This window comes from Corylus avellana, chromosome ca9, assembly GCF_901000735.1.
Source record: "Corylus avellana chromosome ca9, CavTom2PMs-1.0".
Classification (NCBI taxonomy): Eukaryota; Viridiplantae; Streptophyta; class Magnoliopsida; order Fagales; family Betulaceae; genus Corylus; species Corylus avellana.
This window is the reverse complement of record NC_081549.1, coordinates 14,177,853-14,187,210: the sequence shown is the minus strand read 5'-3', so window position 1 is coordinate 14,187,210 and position 9,358 is coordinate 14,177,853.

The window sequence follows — 9,358 nt, the reverse complement described above, 5'->3', positions numbered from 1 at the left end:
TATCATCCCATTCTAAGAGAGCTAGAGAATAGTGAGAGAAAGAAGATCCAAAGCTCAAGTGAGCCATTTAAGAGAGTGAGAGAATTCTTTTTGTAGAAAAAAATCAAGTGTTGTTTCGGGAGTACTTGGGTCTTTGGGTGTGAGCCACTATTTGTATCTCCCTTGTTTTTCCTCAATAAAAGATCTTGATTTGTTTTCTCTAGTGGACGTAGGCCAAGTCGGGGCCAAACCACTTAAATCCTTGTGTATATTTTGGTAGTTTTGTTCCTTGTTTCTTACTTCTCAATTTATTTTGGTGCCTCAGTTTCAACAAATTGGTATTAGAGCTTGGGTTATATCAAGCTGGGTTTTATCTGTCTAGGTACTACTCATAGGTACTGTGCATGGGTTTTGTTCAAAACTACGTCTAGGGAAGTTCTGTCAACCGGCAACTTAGTTGTCTAAGGAGACTGGATTTTAAGTGGGACCATTGTGACCCCTCAAGCCTTTCTTGGGAACCTACCTAGTTGTATTTTGTACTTTCCTGTTTCACAGTTGTAACTTGTGACAATATTGACAGATTCAAGAAAAGATGGCAACAAAATTCGATATTGAGAAGTTTGATGGAAGAAACGACTTCAACCTCTAGCAAGTCAGGATTAAGGCCTTGTTAGTGCAACAAGGGCTGTCCAAGGCACTAAAGGGAAAGGATGCACTACCAGAATCATTGAGTGAAGATGAGAAGGAAGAGATCTTGGAAAAGGCACACAGTACAATTCAGTTGTGCTTGAACAAAGAAGTACTACGCAAAGTAGTAGAAGAACACACAACTGCCAAGTTGTGGTTGAAGCTTGAAAGCTTGTACATGACCAAATCACTTACAATTCGCTTGTATTTCAAGAAGCGGTTGGCCACACTTCATATGCATGAAGGTATGTCGATAAAAGATCATCTTGATGAACTCAATCGAGTGATTAATGATTTGAGAAACATTGATGTTAAAATTCAGGACGAGGATCAAGCTATTGCACTTCTGTGTTCTCTACCACCTTCATATGAGCACTTTGTCGATACCATGATGTATGGTAGAGATACTCTATCTGTAGAAGATGTGAAATCGGCCCTAAACTCCAAAGAATTGAAGAAAATAGCGTTTGATGGCGTTACAGAAAGCTTGGGTGAAGGATTCGTTGTAAGAGGACGATCGAATCAGAAGTCTGGTTTTAGCACAAGAGGACAATCCAAATCACAATCCAGAAAGAAGAAACTAAAATGTTTCGAGTGTGACAAGGAAGGGCATTTTTAGAAAAATTGTCCTGAGCTCAAAAATAAAGGGAAAGAGAAAGTCTCTAATGCTGGGAATGCAGCTGTTGCAGAAGGCGATTCCGATGACAATAGAATTGTTTTGGCCGTGTCATCTTCCAGTACTTCCGAAGGCTGGGTTCTTGATTCCGCATGTTCCTTTCATTTATGCCCCAACCGTGACTAGTTTGCTTTTTACAAGAGTACTAAAGCACTGTTTTGATGGGCAATGACATGGCCTGTAAAATAATGGGGATTGGAACAATCAAAATCAAGATGCACGACGGAATTGTGAGAACCCTGACTGAGGTGAGACATGTTCCTGAATCGAAGAAAAATCTTCTCTCTACGGGTGCTCTAGACTCCAACGGTTGCAAAATTGTGCAGCAAAATGGAGTTCTAAAAGTTATTCGTGGTGCCCTAGTCTTGATGAAAGGCAGCAAGGTGGGAAATTTGTATCATCTTGTTGGTGATACAATGACGGGTGGAGTAGCAGTTTCAACATTAGGTAATAGTGATGTATCCTCAACACACTTATGGCATATGCGTTTGGGCCATATGTGAAAGAGGTTTGGAAGAGTTGAGCAAGCGGAGCTTGCTAGGGGGAACGAGAACTGGCAAGTTGGATTTCTTTGAGCATTGTGTATTCGGCAAGCAATGCAGGGTGAAGTTCACAACAACCATATATCGCACCAAAGGTACTGTTGACAATATTCTTTATGATGTATGGGGAACCTCACGGGTGTAGTCAAAAGGTGGAGTTCAGTACTTTCTTACCTTTATTGATGACTTCTCTTAGAAAGTATGGTTGTATACTTTGAAGAGTAAAGATGAAGTCTTTGAAACATTCAAGAAGTGGAAGACGATGATTGAGAAGCAGACTGGTAAAAAGATCAAACGATTGAGAACCAACAATGGCGGTGAATACACTTATGGGCCGTTTATGAAATTCTGCGAAGATGTAGGTACAACAAGGCACTTCATGGTAAGGAAAAGGCCACAGCAAAATGGGGTTGCTAGAGGAATGAACTGTACCCTATTAGAAAGGGCTCGATGCATGTAATCCAATGCTGGATTGGGTACAGAGTTTTGGGCTGAGGCAGTAAACAGCGCATGCTACCTTGTAAATCGATCACCTTCCATAGCTATCGATTGCAACACTCCTCATGAGATTTGGTCAGGAGAACCTGCTGATTATAGTTCTCTTAGAGTCTTTGGTTGTGCAGTTTATTTTCCTGTTACAGAAGATAAGCTTCAACCAAGGGCCAAAAAGGGAATTTTTCTGGGATATACAAGTGGTGTGAAAGGATACAGAATATGGTGTCCTGAAGTGCATAAGTTCGTGATCAGTAGAGACGTGACATTTGATGAATCTACTATGCCAGCTTCCAACAAGCAAAAGGACGTGCAAGAGGAGGTTAAGGGAGATTTGGTAGAGGTGGAGCTGAATACTCCAAAGTCATCAAGGAGTGAAGCTGATAATGTCCCAAATAATCAGCAACAACCATTACAACAGCAATCAGTACAACAACAACAACAATCTCTGGCAAGCGGCAGAGCAAGAAGAACACATAAAGCACCGGTTCGCTACGGTTTTGAAGACGTGGTGGCCTATGCTCTGAATATTGAAGAAGATGAGCCATCTTCTTTCAACAAGGCAATGCAAGATCATAATTGCAAGGAGTGGAAGGCAGCCATGGACGAAGAGATGGAATCTCTTAAAAGGAACCAAACTTAGGAACTTGTTAGGTTGCCCAAGGGAAAGCGAGCAATTGGATGCAAGTGGGTATATGCAAAGAAAGAAGGAATTCCAGGATCCAATGGTATCAAATATAAGGCTCGATTGGTGGCCAAGGGATTTTCTCAAAAGGAAGGTGTGGACTATAATGAGGTATTTTCACCAGTTGTGAAACACACCTCAATACGAGTTATATTGGCCATTGTAGCTCAATGTGATCTCAAACTAGAGCAGGTCGATGTCAAGACAACCTTTCTACATGGTAATTTGGAGGAGGAGATCTTCATGAAACAACCAGAGGGTTTTGAGATTGCTGGTAAAGAAGATCATGTGTGCAAACTAAGAAAATCTTTGTACGGGTTGAAGCAGTCGCCAAGGCTTGATACTTTCATGATGGGACAGAGTTACACCAGAAGTGAGTATGATCATTGTGTGTATTTCAAAAAGCTTCTGGATGGATCATTTGTTTATCTGCTATTATATGTTGATGACATGCTTATTACGGCTAAGAGCATGAAAGAGATCAACATATTGAAGACTCAACTCAGTAAAGAGTTTGAGATGAAGGATTTGGGTGCAGTGAAAAAAATTCTTGGTATGGAAATTCATAGAGAGAGGAAGGGCATATTATATTTATTGCATTAGAAGTATCTTGAGAAGATTATTTATAGATTTGGAATGGAGAACTCAAAACCAGTAAGTACTCCACTGGCAGCTCACTTCAGACTCTCAGCTGAAATGTCTCCTAGCACTAAGGAGGAACGAGAGTACATGTCTCGTGTACCATACGCAAATGCAGTTGGCAGTTTGATGTATGCAATGGTGTGTACTCGGCAGTCAATATGGTTAGCAGATACATGGCAAATCCAAGGAAAGAACATTGGCAAGCTATGAAATGGTTGCTGAGGTATCAGCGTGGTACTTTGGATGTAGGATTGGTGTTTCAAAGGGACAATACTTCAGAGTCTCATGTCAATGGCTATGTCGATTCTGATTATGCTGGTGACTTAGATAGACGACGGTCTACTACGGGCTATGTGTTCACATTAGCTCATGGTCCAATCAGTTGGAGGTCTATGTTACATCCAACAGTTGCTTTGTCTACTACAGAAGTAGAATATATGGCAGTCACTGAGGCTATCAAGGAGGCATTATGGCTAAAGGGTTTAGTTGGTGATTTGGGATTCTCACAGGAATATGTTAACGTCTACTGTGATAGTCAAAGTACCATTCACTTGGCAAAGAACCAAGTTCATCCTGCCAGGACCAAGCACATTGATATTCAATTTCATTTTATCAGAGAAATTATTGGAAATGGTGAGATTTCTTTACAAAAAGTTGACACCAAAGATAATCCGGCTGATATGTTGACAAAGATTGTTCCAGCAATCAAGTTCAATCATTGTTTGGACTTGATCAATATTCTACATGTTTGAGCGAGGCATAGAGGAAAAGACAAGATAGATGATCAGATTTCCGACAAGGTGGAGATACGTTCTTTATTAGACTTCATGGTTTTCAAGTCAAGGTGGAGAATTGTTTGGTATAACTTGTCACCCATCAATTATTCTTGCTATCTCATGGTTGAAGAATTAAACATCATAATTGCACATGGGTAGTTGAGAGGCTCATGGCTTAGAGTTGGGTATCTTAATTGCACATGGGTAGATGAGAGGCTCATGGTTGAAAGTTGGGTATCTTAATTACACATGGGTAGTTGAGGGGCTCATGGGCATTTTGTTGTGATGTTACAAACATACTTTTATTTTTTAACTAAAGGTCATACTCTTTTTTATGGTTTCTAATCTTCAAACCTTTATTACTATTTGTTAGAGACATTCATGAGCTTTATATTTTTTACCGTTATATTTTATTACTTGAAATTCAAGCATCTTCATGAGTTTAATGGAAAAGAAATATCATCTTTAACATTCCTTTTCCGTTTGTTTCCGTTGGTCATTAAGAATTTCATGGGTTTTAATTCTTTAATTGTTTTGACCGTTAGTCATTCAATATGGTTTATGGCTTTTACTCATTAACAAAAGTTTTACAGTTATCAACTGTTTGGTCATGGAATATTTTAATGCTTCCAAGTTCTAACCGTTTGTGACCTTTTATATATATATATACACTAATACATTGAAGGTAAGTAAGAGGATATATAAGAGATAGAAGGAAAAAATCACTTAATTTCCATCTAAGGCTAAGGCCGTATAGTGTGTTGCAAAACACTTGTTTCATGGCATATGCTTTATTATTGGTTTTTCTACAAAATAATATTCTGAAGTCCCTCATCAACTTTGACAATTGGGTTGTTCTATTACTCTTCGTTATTTGGAAGTGCGTCCTTAACGAAGATAGACGCTATAGTCTAATCCTGGGAGATTGCGTGTCAAAGGATCCGATCGCACGAGTTATACACTCTGGGAGGCACGAATCAACCTTTAAGGACAACGCTCTTGCGTGATTCTATAGCACATTGTGAGATCTTTCCATACTCTATTTTCATCTCTTATATTTTATTTATTTTATTGTTAATATTCATATTGTAATTATTTTATATTAATGAGAATTTCTGCACCATCCAAAAATTATTTCCAACAATCTTAAAGGTTGATAATGATGGTTGCACAAATATTTTGATTAGTATCATAACAATAATATTTAAACTTATGAGAAGTCAAATACTATAAGAGTTTGTGGTATGCAATTCGCATATGAGAAAGATGAAATCAAATATTGAGTGGAAAGATTTTGTATTCATTTATCAGAAAAAGAATTTAATTTCATGTGTAGTTATTGAAAATGAGAATATTTTTGATTGAAAGAGTTTTCAATTATTTGAACTCAATTTATTGATTGTCAAATAATCTTCTATTGTTGGGTTACTATTCTTACAATAAAAAGAGTTAAGCCCTTTATGATTTTTTTTTTTTTTTGAACTTAGCATTTTATGTTGTGTTGTGCTAAGCTTACCGGAAAACATCCATGTAGATTAATAATAATTACAATGAATAGTTACTCATGGTGTGATGGAAAAAATACACAGGCATTACTAATTGTGTGCAGAGAATACAATTTTGTTGAAGCTTCTAGCAGATAAGCATAACATAGGAGAAAGAGACATGGTGCGTGCATTGAGTCGATCGGTTCTTACGACACCTAGTTGGTGTGTGGTAATGACAATCTATTTTGGAAGATCTTGGAGTAAAGCTGTTGGCTCCGCTATGATTTTTAAACTTTGATTCATAGGTCTTATTTTTTAAGACATAATATACATTTCATTTATTGAAATGGAAAAAATTCAAATTATGAAGGTGCTCGTTGATTGAATTAAAGCTAGTGCAAAATTTTATAATTATATGAATTTTGTATATGATAAGTGGTGGCTTCTATTGATTCATCTATTTCAAAATTGAAATAGCATCTAGCATTTATGTTAGTAATGACATGCTAGATTAGCATAAATACTTTACAAGTATTTGGTAAATCTTCATATATATCATTCAACTTTCAAGTTTATCTGAAATGCTAATTCCTAATAAAGTATATGTGATTATTGATGTTCTTATATATTGAGGCTCATTTGATATCGAATAAATTTATCATATCATTAGATTGATACCAATGTCATATTTATGAGAATGAGCCAATAATAGTTGATTATTATTTGGTTGAGCTTGATACTTTGCATATTTATTGGGGCTTTAGTTAAAAGATTTTATTTTTAAAATCTTGATAGAACTTGAAATATGCAATCCCTATATATATATATATAATATATAAGGATCATGTTGAAAAATCACAAGTGATGATTAATATTTTTTTTAAAACAACTTTAGAACTATCAATTGACAGAAAAGAAAGAAGAGAAAATGACATATCATACTTGGAGAAAGATGAGCTCATAGGAGTCATTTCTTAAAGCATTTGTGTGCTATTATTGAAAATTTATTTTCTTGTGACTATTTGGTTTATTCCATTAATATTTAGCATGATAGATTTATACATGTAAACCTTGGCTACATCAAAAGAACGAAGAGAAATTAGAATATTGGAATAAATTATGAATGCTATGATTGTCAATTTTTAGGCTATCTACCAAAGTGTGGGGGGAAACCTTTACTTTATTTGTAACATTCATAAGCATTGTTTGGAATACCTCGAAGTGTGGGGGTATTTGACAAATGTTATGTTTCCTAAACCTAAAATGAGGAAACTTGGTTTTAAAACCTATGATTGTGATTTTATTGGTTTTACATGTAATAGTTCATGCTATAGATTCCCTTCTATCAAGAGTGATGTTTTAGATTACAATGCTATTATTGAATCTAAAAATGCTATTTTCTTTGAGCACGTGTTTCCTTTGAAAAATAAGGAAAAATTCTTTCATGAATTTTCTGTTGCTTCTAATAAATTATTGGTGATGTATAAGAATTGAGAAGAAGCAAGCAAGCTAGAACGGAAGGAATCTCAGTAATGATTTTATTGCTTATATTGTTGATAATTATTCAATATGTTATGATGAAGCAATTAAATCTCTATTTGATGCTTCTTCTTTTTTTTGGTTAAAAGCTATAAATAATGAATTGGAATAAATTATGTCTAACCATGTTTGGTAACTCATTGAGTTACCTCATAAGACTAAACGAATTGGTTGTAAATAAGTGTTTAAGAAGAAGTTTAAACCGAATGATACAATAGATAAGTACATGGTAGACTTGGTAGCTAAAAGCTACAAGTAAATGCAAAATGTTGATTATTTGATACTTATTTTCCGGTTACTAAAATTGCATCTATTGAAATGTTATTTGCCATTGTTTATATTTATAAACTTGTTGTACATCAAATGGATGTCAAAGTTATTTTTCTAAATGATGAAGAGATTTATATGGAGCAGTCTGAGGGACTAGTAATCCCTGGTCAAGAACATAAAGTGTGCAAACTGGTGAAATCCTTGTATGGATTAAAGCAAGCTCTTAAACAATGGCGTTTGACAAGGTGATATTGTCTAATTTATATTTGATTAATGGTGCAAGTAAATGCATAGGAAGTTTTACAATAATGAATGTGTCATTATTTGTTTATATATATATATATATATATATATATTGACAACTAGCTTATTTTATTTTTGTTTAGCTAGTATTGATGTTGTGCATGATACTAAAATATTTCTTGCATCTAATTTTGATATGTAAGACATAGGTAAAGTTCATGTCATGTTGGACATTAAAGTTATTAGGGATAATGATTGCATTATTTTATCTCATACATATTATGTTGAAAAGATGCTTAAAGGATTTGAGCACTTTTATTATCCACCTATGTCTACACCATATGATTCAAAAATACACTTGGTTAAGAATCATGGTGATGGTGTTATTGCAAGAAAAATATGCACAAATCATTGGTAGCTTAATGTTTTGACAAAATGTATATGCCTTGGTATTACATATATTGTTAGTAAATTTAGTAGATATACTCATAATCATGGTATTGAGCCATTGTGATGCGATCTCTAAATTGTTGAGATTCTCAAAGGGCACAATTAATTTAGGTTTGTCTTATTGTGATTATCCTGCTATATTGAAAGGAATGCAACTGTATTATTAATTCAGATGAGCAAAGCCTACAAATGGTTATTATGTGTTTACTCCGGCCGGAGGATCTATCTCTTGAAAGTCCTCAAAAATACTTGCATAACAAGATTTACTATGGAGTCAAAGTTAATTGCTTTAGAGAAGGCTGCCAAAGCTCGAGTAAAGAATTTATAATGAGAAAGTGCATAACATTGTGAGGTAGCTTATTGAGACCAGTATATGTCCATGGACTTTGTGATGTCATAAAAGAATTCTGCAGATTCTTTGACCATGCCACTAGCAAGAAGGCTAGTGAGAGAAGCATCGAGGGGGATAGGACTGATACCCAAATCATAACACTGTGATTGATACCCAACCTCTGTGATTGGAGATCCCATGAATGAGGTTTAATGGGAAACGAAGTCACAAGTGAAATGAGGTATGGTACTGTCAATTTATGTTTATTAACTATCTTGTTGAGAAGATTAGTGATGAGCCCATCCCTATGGTGTAAGACAGTACAAGATGCAGAGTGATTAAGGATGAGCTTAATGCTCTTAATGGATCCATAGTCCCTACCTATTGGGATGGGGTGTTCCCTGCACACACTCTTGATGGATACCACCTATCTGAGTGTGGAGTTGCTATCTTCTATGAGACTTGGGTAGGTCTCTAGAGTGCTCATGAAAGTCATTTTATGGTATAACAATAAAAGATGCAGAGTGAGTAAGGATGAGTTTAAAACTCTTAATGGGTC